We start from the raw sequence: 12,615 nt of genomic DNA, 5'->3' as shown, positions 1-12,615 counted from the left end.
GATCGATAGTCAGCTTGGAAATAATTTATTTATTGTCACGCTTATTTTCATTTTTAATCTTATAATACGACATTTGCGACCGGTCGCTATTTTGTTTGCAGACGACAATATTAACTGTGTATTCAAAGCTCCACCCATTTTTACGTTTCATTCAACGTCATTTCATGTGTAAGCGAGCTCAGTTTTGATTGGCCAGCTACCATGTGCACTTCAATAATAATAAGGTCAAGCGATGTCCCGATACAGGTGCAGACCGGTTTTCGTTCACTGTTCAAATTGCGAATACTTTCATTGAAACAAAGAGAAAAATATAGTCCAGTTGACGAGTGACGTCACGCGCACCTGCAAATATTAGACTCCGCCCACTGGTTGGCAAAAAGAGGTGAAATTCATATAAGCGCATATAGAGAAGGTTGAAATAATCGTCGTTTTTATTGATACTCATGCACTATATCGAATATAATTTTACTAACTATGTCTGAATAAAACATAAGCGTGCAAGGAAATGCATTTTGGAACGATTATATTGTTGTTATTATTAGTTTTTTACTATAAACGAACTCGGGAGTGGAACACAATATACGAGCTCGGTATATGTGGTTACCATAAAAATCTCTTTTTGGCACATCTTCGAGACCATTTTTAAGATTTAACATTCTCAGTTTTTGAAATTCTTTCAGAATAAATCAGATTTAATGAACACAAATAAGAATGCAATCAAAAAGCAAATAGATCGACTTTATATTGGTACTAAATGTTATATTTTTGCAATATTATTTAAGAGTTTTAATGTTTATTTCGGATTTTTGTATCGTTTTATTGACTAAACAAAGACATGTATACATGTTTTACGTTACTGTAACCAGTGTTTTTTGCCAACCAGTCAGTGCGCATGCGCGGAAAATCCCGAATGTAAACAATAACATTCAACTGGTCTATAGAAAACCAGTTTCGGGTTAAAATGGCGGCGGTTTTTAATGAAATTTTACGAGATTTAAGCATTTTCGCAAATCGGATTTTTCTTGAGCCAAATTCTCAATATTTTCGCAAATGGCTCAAGTGGCGAACGACAGCGCGAGCCCTGCAATGTGGACGGTATTTTATACTTTATATAAGCAATTCTCGTAGTTTCACAAAATATAACAACGACAACAGAACTTTCCATATTATTCAATCGTTTTGCATTGCAACGATTTATAATTTTATAAACCACTATAGTGGTGGGGGACATAAAAATCTGAAACAATTTTGACAATTTACCAAAACTTGAAAAGGCCCCTTTAATAAAAAGCAAAAAGGTGTGGCTTATTTTCATCCCAGGGACATTATATGATCAATCAAAAATATTTTGACAATTTACAGAATGAATCCGAATTCGGTCAGTATCAACAAGGCTGACTAAACGCTTGAAAATGTCCAGATTGGATCCAATTTTGTTAAGTATCAATAGTGCACGCTAGACTCTTTAAATTGTATATAATGGATCCAATTTTGGCAAGTAACAATAGTGCTGGGTACACTCGTGAAAATGTCCAGAATGGATCCAAATTCGGTCAATTTCAACAGGACTGGATACACTCTTGCAAATTTCCAGAATTGATCCAGTTTCAGTCAATATCAATAGAGCTGGCTAGACTCTTGAAATTGTACAGAATGGATCCAATTTTGGAAAGTATCAATAGAGCTGGCTAGACTCTTGAAATTGTCCAGAATGGATCCAATTTTTGCAAGTATCAATAGATCTGGCTATACTCTTGAAATTGTCCAGAATGGATCCAATTTTGGTCAGTATCAATAGAGCTGGCTATACTCTTGAAATTGTCCAAAATGGATCCAATTTTGGTAAGTATCAATAGAGCTGGCTAGACTCTTGAAATTGTTAAGAATGGATCCAATTTTGGAAATTATCAACAGAGCTGGCTAGATTCTTGAAATTGTCCAGAATGGATCCAATTTGGTAAGTATCAAGAGAGCTGGCTTGACTCTTGAAATTGTCTAGATTGGATCCATTTTCGGTAAGTATCAATAGAGCTTGCTAGACTCTTGAAATTGTCCAGAATGGATCCAATTTTGGTAAGTATCAATAGAGCTGGCTAGACTCTTGAATTTGTATAGAATAGATCAAATTTTGGAAAGTATCAAGAGAGCTAGTTAGAGTCTTGAAGTTGTCAAGAATGGATCCAATTTTGGTGAGTACCAATACAGTTGGTTTGACTCTTAAAATTGTCCCGAATGGATCAAATTTTGGTAAGTATCAATAGAGCTAGCTGAGTCTTGAAAGTGTCCACAATTGATCCAATTTTAGTAAGAAACAATAGAACTGGCTTCACTCTTGAAAATGTCCAGAATGGATCAAAACTCGGCCAATTTCAACAGGACTGGAGTCACTGGATACACTCTTGCAAATGTCCAGAATGGATCGAGTTTTGGTCAATATCAATAGAGCTGGCTACACACTTGAAAGTCTCCAGAATGGATCCAATTTTGGTTAGTATCAATAGAGCTGGCTAGACTTTTACAATTTCCAGAATGGATCCAATTTTTAAGTATCAATAGAGCTGGCTAGACTCTTGAAGTTGTTCAGAATGGATCCAATTTTGATAAGTATCAATATAGAATTTTATGGTCATTAGTTATTGTTTCTCTCCTTCACTTGCTAATGCTCGTGTGCTATTAGCTACAAGCATGTGAATTAATAATGCATGTTTGACTTCTTGATCCTGATGTTGTTGAGGCATGGTCAAGGTCCTACTTCTTGTATGTTTAAATTTCTATTTGAAGTTTATTTGCTGTTTATTTTCGACTTTCAATCACAATAGTAGATTTTTCTCTTTATCCGTCCATGGTCTGTTGGCGATATTTTATACGCATGTCCACTCTTTGATTTCTACATTCAAGCCTCTGTGTCCACACAAACTTAAAGAAATTGTTCTAATTACTGTCCCCCTGGGCAATATTGGATGTAAACCTTCTGGCATGAACGCCTTGCTCAACAATCTGCAAATTAAAACCAGAAAATCCATTACTAAGTTGCATCACTTTAAAAAACAAACAAACAAAGGGGCTCTTCAACATACATGGTGTCACATGAATAAAATACAATGGAAAGGTCAAAGCTGTTCAAACCTGTTCAACATACATGAAAGTGTGGAGCAATTTTGAAGGATATTTTAATTAAACATGATACTGCTTATTAATCTACATCTCTTGGCCTTGTGGTTTCATTGAAAATGTTTTCAATTGTCACTGTTTGTTTATTTTGGTTAAAATCAAAACAATTGGCTGCTAATTAAGATTTCTGAGCACCAACGTTGTTGCAGGTCAGATAATACATGTATATGATTAAAATAACATTTACAGACACCACAGTGGATAACAAGATGATGTTTTAAGCTAAATATATAAGCTATAAGTCACATTGTTTCAGAGACGATTTTTTGCTGTTATCACTCTGGTTGACTTGCTAACATAACTAATGAATGATATGCAATGCTTTCGCTTTGAAAAAAGAACAGTTCAACACCTGAGCACGGAACATTCCATGAAAGTTTTATCATGGATCGCTTAGTGTTTCAGAAGAAAATGATATCAGTTATTTCAGTTAAAGATGTTAACACACCACCACAGAAAATAACCATTCACAATATCTCATAATGGATCATTAACAGTATTTCTTAAACTACTCCAGATGATGATTAATCTATTTATCAAGGGTGGTGCGGTGGTCGAGTGGTAACACTCTGGTCTACCATTCCAGAGGTCCCCGGTTCAAATCCCGGCCGGGGCACTGGAAATATCAGAAATGCTTCAAGTGTTTCCCACCCAACTAGAGATGTACTGGTATGAAACCCAGGTAATTCTCGCGTGTATCGGTGCTATACACTGAGCACGTAAAAGAACCAAGGTATCTATTCGCAAAGAGCTAGGGTATCGCACTCGGATTCCTTGTATCCCAATACTGTCTCTTCTGCTTGCTGTCTCTTCAGCAAAAACCAAAGGACCCCATTGGAAATAAGTGCTTGCACTTTCATGGGTTATCCTTGACCGCAAGGTCAAAATAAATACATACATACATACATAATGTACAAGTCATTAATTGCAATTAACTTATCTTTGCAGTCTCTTGTCTTTTTTTACTTATTATTATTACAAATTCATAAATTAATGTTAGATTACCAAAAGTTATAATAAATGATATGCACATGCTGACTATCACAACAATTCATATATTTGATTATTTTATTAAATTTCAGTACATCTGAGTTCCACAGGTGGTTTTAACTTAGTATTTGTTTTTATCAGAGTTCATGAATCTGCAGTAACAGTATTATTAACTGAATAGATCAATTCAATACAGGGAAAATACTTGTAGATTTAAGGCTAGTAGACCTACTGCCAATGTATACATTTTGGGCCGAATTAACTATGATACCTTATGATGTTATCTGATAACAGTTCATATTAATCTATTTTTTTAACTCTAAAATTCCAAATTTTTGGTGTTAACAACACATCTTCCACAACGTCACTGGAATATTGACTGAAAGCTGTCACCAAGATACTGTTTTTTTCTTATCACCCTACTGAAGTATGATTTCATTTAAAGCCACACACCTTGAAATTAAGCACATGTTGATCAATACATATAGATGCAATTTAAAAGTGTGCAAAATTGTCCTTCAATCTATAGCCTAGTTAGCACGTAAATTTTTATTCTGTTTAATTTTAAAACCGAAAGTATAATTTCTTTACGTGTACGTCCGTTTCGTCAAACACGATTATTTTTAAGTTTTAAAGCGCAAAAAAGACGGATTTCTACTTTGTAACCAATAGATATATTCTTATTGAGATAGATAAAATTAAATCTATAGCCTAGTTAACAAGTAATTTATTATTTTTCAACCGGTACCGCTTTTAAAACCGAAAGTAGGATTTCTAGACGTATACGTCCATTTTCGACAAACGCGATTATTGTTAAGTTTCAAAGCGCAAAAGAGACGGATTTCTACCTTGTTACCACCAAATATATTCTAATTGGCATAGATAAAATATGTTTCTTATTTATACTTAAATTTACTGTGCCATGTTTTTCATTTCAAGATGTGTGGCTTTAAAGCACACCTTGAAATGCAATACATGTTAATCAATACATATAGATGCAATTTTAAAGTGTGCAAAATTGTCATTAAATCTATAGCCTAGTTAGCAAGTAATTTATTAATTTTCAAACGATACTGCTTTTAAAACAGAAAGTAGGATTTCTATTGACCAGTTCACGTGTGACGTCACCCGCACCTGCATGTTTACATCCGGACTACATTGGTAGGCAAAAGAAAGACACAATCAATGGGAAGAAATAGAGCATGATCGTTCATATTTACACGATTTTATTTTTGAACATGCCAACAATTTGTTCTACTTTACTGAAACACAGATTGAAAACAAGCAATAAATAGATCAATTCCAAATAAACAACATATACAAATTAACTAAAATGGTATTTGTCTGGGAAAACTAACACGTTGACACATTAAATAAACATTTAATTAAATTAAATGCCAATTTTTTCATTTCATTGTTTGCATCAATCTTAAAATCATGTAAGCCTTTGTATTACTGTGTTATAGTTCAGCATAAACCTATATCGCGTTTTTATCAAATATTGTCCAGACTTCACTAACAACATGGTGTAAACCACACTTGGTGGCAGATGACAGTCTGGGCATTCAACACAATTGAGGATACCACCATGTCTTCTCTTTCTGGTAGTATTAAGCAGTCATTTGGTTAAATTATTTACCGCTGAAATACTTAACAGTTGTTTAAATTAGATATGTTACATATTGTACAAATTAAAAGTCATGTCCAATATGGATTATCAGAAATTGTAATTAGTAAAGATATTAGCCCGTTTTATTTATAAAAAATGAAGTATTCAATAAGTATATAATTAACGTAGAAAACATTTAACGTATTTAGCGGGTATCAGTTAATTAAAACCACGTCATTCTGAATGATTCTGTATGATGATTTAATGTTACAGCAATGCACGAACGACATCATAAAAACAAGAAATTACGCTTAACACCAACGGGGGTAAATAATGTTTTCAAAAAATAATAATAAAACAATATGTATACAGATATATGTGTGTTAAAATGTTAAATATGTGTCACGCATACTACTAGTAACAAGTTTTCAATATACATGAATACACAGTTCAATTCGCATCATGTAAAGTTGTGTTTTTCAGCTGTATGTTAACTTTCCTCAATAGTGTCATTCTCTGTACAAAACCCATCAAAATTAAAATTACATGTAAATACCGTCATGCACTTCGCTTATAATAGGGCTTTGAAGTACATAATTTTCAAAGCACCCCTTACACTTTCTATCACTCATTTTTATCAAACTAGCGTACTCATGCCATTGATAATTATTATTTTATAATTAGATGTATTATTATTGTAATTTATTGAAGCTTTTATGCAAAAAATAATACCGCTAATACATTATAGAGCTCTTTGTTGTGTCAAATTGCCGGTCTTTCAGTCTTCAGACAATCTTTACTTTGATACTTATGACGCATTGTTTTAAGATGCAAATAAATGTATTAATAAATTCTTTTTGCACTAAATATTATATTTTTGAAATATTATTTAGGTGTTGTTTTTTAGGACCTTCTTTTCGATTCATTTACTAAACAAGTGTCGTTAACCATATGTTTTGCGCTACTTTAACCCATGCTTTTGCCTACCAGTGCATTGCGCATGTGCAAAAATCAAAACAATAACAATGAACTGCTCTATATGTAAATTGTATACGTCCATTTTGACAAATGCGATTATTTTGAAGTTTTTAACCACAAACAAAATGGATTTCTACCTTGTAACCACCATATATATTCTAATTTGCATAGATAAAATATGTTTCTTATTTATAATTAAATTTACTATGTCAAATAAGTTGTGTGGCTATAAGTAATTAACTGCAGACTCAGTCACTCTGTTTTAATATATTCACGCCAAAATGGGGGTACGCGTGTGACCGTGCAAAACATAGCTTTACCTTTTACCATACAGGCCTTCAGCAAAGAACTTTGACCACAAGGCATCCCTGTGCCTTAATCTTTAATTTATTACATTTTATAACCAATTTGTGTTGCTTTGATTCATCAATATTATGTATTTAAAATGACATGAAAACATTTATAATAGAAAGATCCATCAGCTTTTAAACGACTTTTTATTTTTAGCCTACCTGAATTTTCGCAACAGTTTTTAGTTCCAATTCAATTGACGACAATTCGCTTCACTCTTATACGGGCAAAAGCCCGCGAAGCGGGCGTTGACCGTTCATACATATGGGAATTTAGACATAAAATTACATAAGAATACCACGTCTCAAAAAAATTTGCCACGCGACATATATTTTCGCGATGCTATTTATGGCCTTGAACAAATCAAAAACACTTTGACATATGCTAAATCACATGTAAATACATACCTCAGGAAAAGTTATATCAATGACATCATAATTGTGTAGCGAATCGCACTAAATATTCTCGCATTATTTGTTTTTCTTCGCAACCGTTCCAGAATTAAGTCATTACTCAATTATCTCCCCTGAATGCTCTTCTTCAGTGAGTATAAGCCGAAGACTGGTTCACTACATATAGTTACAGTCTTTACCAAACACAATTTAAGTGAACATAACCCGTCTTAAATATATTGCCGAATCTTAGATTTCTGTCGAATTTATTTGCTTTGATCTTTTCGATATCTTATTGTTATTATTATCCTGACAAATCACAAACGCTTGTTAAAAAAGTATTTGTTTTAAACATTATAGTTGGCATCTCTATAGACGAGTTAATTGTTATTGTTTACATTCGGTATTTTCCGCGCATGCGCACTGACTGGTTGGCAAAAACACTGGTTACAGTCACGTAAAACATGTATAAAGGGCTTTTGTTAAGTCAATTAAACGATAAAAAATCCGAAATAAACATTACAACTCTTAAACAATAGTGCAAATATATCATATTTAGAACCAATAAATGTATATTCATATATATAATTTCCTCTTTATAAAAATACAAATTAGTTATTAGCCTCAGAGTAAACATGGTCGGAAGACTAAATACTGACAATACCACACAACAAAACAATAAATTAGCCGTATTCTTTTTTTATAGTAAGACTTTAAAAAATGATATTTCAAAACTTATAAAACTTACATTTATTTTATTATAACTATAACGGTGTTGATATTGTTAATGTTCATCTGCGATCGAAAGTGTATTATAAGAGGCGCATTAAATCAATTATAAAACAAAGCCATAAAAAACGGAATACATAACAATCGTTAAATGTTGTGGTAATTTTCTTTTCCATATAATGAATTTTCGTTTCGTTTCCATTGAATTACAATATTTAAAAAATATTATACAAATGGAAATAAAACCTGCATATTGTGCAAATTGAACTGTCTTTGCATACATGTATATTGAAATCTCTTAACAAGTAGTAAGGAGTGATAAATGTAATAAATCTAGCATTTTATGATAAATATATATATTTATTTGATTTATTTTACGCAAATATTGTTTATCCATTGTGATTGCTTGGTTTCATGATGGAGTTACGTGCACTGCGAGAACGTACAATCTTCACACTAAATTGCCGAGTTTACATTTGCCGGTACCCGCGTTAAATACATCAATTGTTAGCAGTAATATTGCACAAATTTTAATTTAAAGTTATAAAGCACTCTATTATTATGATTAAACTGGCTAACATATAAATACACATGTTCCTGTTAATCCGTTTCGGACAAATATCTTCTTTTTTTAATATGTTTAATTATTCATTAAAGCAAATGTTACGTATTTTGGCTTTAATTTTTGGCTTGCTCAATATTACCGGTATATATGACTGCTCAATATGCCAAGAGATGATTTGGGGTATCATAAAGTCTGCCACATGTGGTCTATGCAGGGACCCAATTAAAGTATAGGTCCCTATGTTTATGACACTGGCATGTTTTCTGTGTAATTGTCTGGGCATTCTCCGATCATAACGAGATAATATGCTTGTGACGAACAACGGTGCAATTAAACACCAGGTTAGAAATGCTGAAACAAAAGTGTCAAAATTGGTGTGCACAATTAAATAAAACAATTAGATTTATGAATTTATTTGTTGTGTAACAAGGTAAGTTTGTACAGATATATTAAGGTTAAAATCAGTTACTATATGTTGCGAACAAAAAGCGATCTATTTGTTGTTTGTTTTCATCGATATTTGTGTTCTTTCATTAAATTTAATTTATTCTAAAATAATTTCCATCTCTGACATTTTGTATCTAAAATGGACGTGAAGATGCGTTTAGTAGAGATGTTTGTGGTTACCACACACAGAGCTCGTAGATAGTGTTCCACTCCAGAGCTCGTTTTTAGTAAAAACAAATAATAACAACAATATAATCGTTTCAAAAATGAATTTCCACGCATGCTTATGTTTTATTCAGACATAAATAGTAAAATTATATTTGATACAGTTCATGATTATCAATAAAAACGATGATTACGTCAACCTTCTCTATATGCGCTTATATGAATTCCTACTCTTTTTGCCAACCAGTGGGCGGAGTCTAAACTTTGCAGGTGCGTGTGACGTCACGCGTTAACTCGTCTATTCTTCCAGTATTCTCGCGGTATTTCAATAACGACACCCTACTGTTTATTTGTCAGAATATGTGACGCATTTTCATTCGCTCTCAGAAAGCATTCTATACATAGATGGTGACGTCACTTCGTTATTGTGAGTAAGACCGGTGTGTACACAAAGTCTCAGAAAGACGTTTTACGTGTGATTATGAGCAATATTCTGGTAAGTTGTCGTTGTTATCCACCAGAAACACATTTATTCACAAAATTTAAAGATATTCCGATCTAACTGTTTAGTCTTTTAGCTTTAATTTTTAACGTATTTACACCTTGTCTGCTCGCACTTTACCGATATCCCGAAAGGTTACATATCACTATAATTAGTTTAGGCCTAAAACCACAAAATCCGATACCGTTGGATTTTCGTACTACAATCTTACGTAAAAAATCTTCCAGATTCGAAATCAACAAAAAAACAAGACATTTATAAATTGTCTGCATTATTGATCAAATTTTAAGATATTTGTTGGTTTTCCGTTTTTAGAAGCTGTTCTGCGAAGCCGAAGGCAAGAGCTGAGCATCATACAAGCCATTCTATCCAGCAAAACTGACAGTTTTGGTTTACAGAAATCAACAAAGGAGGGATTCCTGATCTATCAAATTTCCAAGCTATACACACAGTTATTATCTGTGGTGATCTTTATTGGTTCTGCTTGTTTACTTGGATGGAACATGTGTGAACTTTTATAGAACTTTGAAAAGTCTATATATGTCTATCTATAAACAAAAATCAGCTATTGTATAATAAGATCAGATGTGCAAACAATGTCAAAGGGTTGTTAAATTAACAATTTGAAGGCAATTATGCTGAAAAAAAAGGAAGTTCCCATGCAAATTTTGTCTGTATATCGACAAGTGTCTGCCGATAATTGTCAAACTAGTAATACAAAACTTACCACAAGTATGTAAAAGCACTAAGTACCTGTGATCATTTTTAGTAAGATAGTTTAATTCTAAACAGTAGCAAATAGCTTGTTTAGTAAATGCATAATGTAATTATTATGATTTCCGTTCTATTGTGTAATTAATAAATTGGTTGTTACTTGTTAATCCATGATATAGAGGATATTTGTGGGATCCGGTGGATTATCGATTTTAATTCACGAGTGATCATAGAAAATAATATTTTCACGAGTGGCGCAGCCACGAGTGAAAATATTTGTTTTCTCTGATCACGAGTGAATTAAAATCGATAATCCACCGAATCCAACAAATTTTCTTTTTATTTAATGCATTTTTCACAGTTTATATACATTGTTCAAGAGTTCAGCAAACGAATTTTGCTGGGATAATGACGTCATTTCGTCAAAAAAATGATGTCATTTCACAGTAAACAATGAAAATTATCGATAATTCTCACTGATAATTTTCACTGTTTGAAAAAGTGAAATTATCAGTTTTAAATCACTGATATTTCTCTATAAACCACCGGAAAGCATTAAATAAAAATGTTTTATGGCTAGTACAAAACCAGCAATGTTAATTTTGTAAAAGGTAATACAATAACACCACTTAGTAATTTCATATACGTAAATATTCTTGAAATGTAGGTTGATGATTGTGTTTTAGTTTTACTTATTTTGTAACTATTATTTTATGTGCAAATAAATGATGTGAAGTGTTTTGTATCTCCACACAATACCACATACCTCTTTATATATGTACTGTGTTATGTGTTATTTGAATGTTTAAATAAAAAAAAATGGATGATATAACATGATGCATTCTAATATTTGCATTCATATTGTAACTATAGAGCTAAGTGTATGCAGTTTAGACTGTGATTTTAGAATTGCTACAAAATGGCTAGTTTTTTAGTGGCGACAAAATTTAAACTATTCAACAATAGTTTGCGGAAGAAAATTAGAAACCTGCAAGATACCTGTATTTATTAAATATTTTAATTGCGAATCAAGTATGTTGTTATGCTGTTACACTAATTATACATTGATAATAAATAAGAAGACAATTAGTGGTGTTAACGTTTCCCAACAGTAGAAATCATTCTTCTGATGAAGTCAGTGATATACAGACGAAAGCTCCAGGTATGGCTTTCAATACGTAGTGTGTGTTATTTGACAGTCTAAAACTTATTGGATTAAACAAAAATCCTGTCAAATTTGTCAATCAAAATTGATTTGACACATCACATGATTTTGATTATGTTAAATCAGTGTACTGTATGCTAAATGCAACTGCTTTAGCAAGCTGTCAAGTTGAATTGAGACATTTGATGAAACAAACTGTTTCCTGAGTAGGACCAGTACTTAGTGTCTATATGACGTACCATGACGTCGAAAGTCTGCAAGACTTACTAAGTAGATCGAGAAATGTACTTCGACGTACAATTTTCCCTTTGAAATTGACCCTTGAGTGTTAGCCAATCAGAAGACACCTTACGTCTGTTGCTTTTAGAGATTTTTGACATTGAACATTATTATTATTATTTATACCGAATTATGCCACAATCGACCGCTTACTCATAGATATTGTGCGTATTTATGAAACATTATTATTATTATAATTTATACCAAATTATGCGACTATCGACCGCTAACTCATAGATATTGTGCGTATTTATTGACCTGGCGTGGCGGAATTAACCTCTGACTTATGCAAGTTATGGTTATCACAAAATACCACCAACGGGGAGTTTATAATACATTATTTATCCCATTAATGCTTGGTAACTGGTTACCGTTGGGAATTTCCAACACAGTAATGCGCTGGACGGTCGTGATACTCCGCCCCGCATGATCATTTCAGACACACAATATGCTGAACAATTTAAATTTTAAAAAGGTAACAATTGAATCTTCTTCAAATTTGTATATAATCTATTTCAATGCATTAAATACTTGAAACTTCTATGTGACGTTATTTTG

The 12,615-nt window shown here is 32.5% G+C and overlaps 1 long non-coding RNA gene across 1 annotated transcript; it reads right to left on the bottom strand.

Moving 5' to 3' along the window:
* Positions 1-1,154: 1,154 nt before the first annotated feature.
* On the bottom strand, positions 1,155-10,226 carry LOC127856197 (uncharacterized). The gene is made up of 2 exons (XR_008037893.1): positions 7,261-10,226; positions 1,155-2,997 (listed from the first exon to the last, which is right to left on the bottom strand). It is a non-coding gene; the product is annotated as an uncharacterized LOC127856197 (long non-coding RNA).
* Positions 10,227-12,615: the final 2,389 nt, after the last annotated feature.

This window comes from Dreissena polymorpha, chromosome 13 (assembly GCF_020536995.1).
Source record: "Dreissena polymorpha isolate Duluth1 chromosome 13, UMN_Dpol_1.0, whole genome shotgun sequence".
Taxonomy (NCBI): domain Eukaryota; kingdom Metazoa; phylum Mollusca; class Bivalvia; order Myida; family Dreissenidae; genus Dreissena; species Dreissena polymorpha.
Note: the sequence above shows the minus strand (reverse complement) of the source record. Positions and strands in the feature narration are given on the sequence as shown.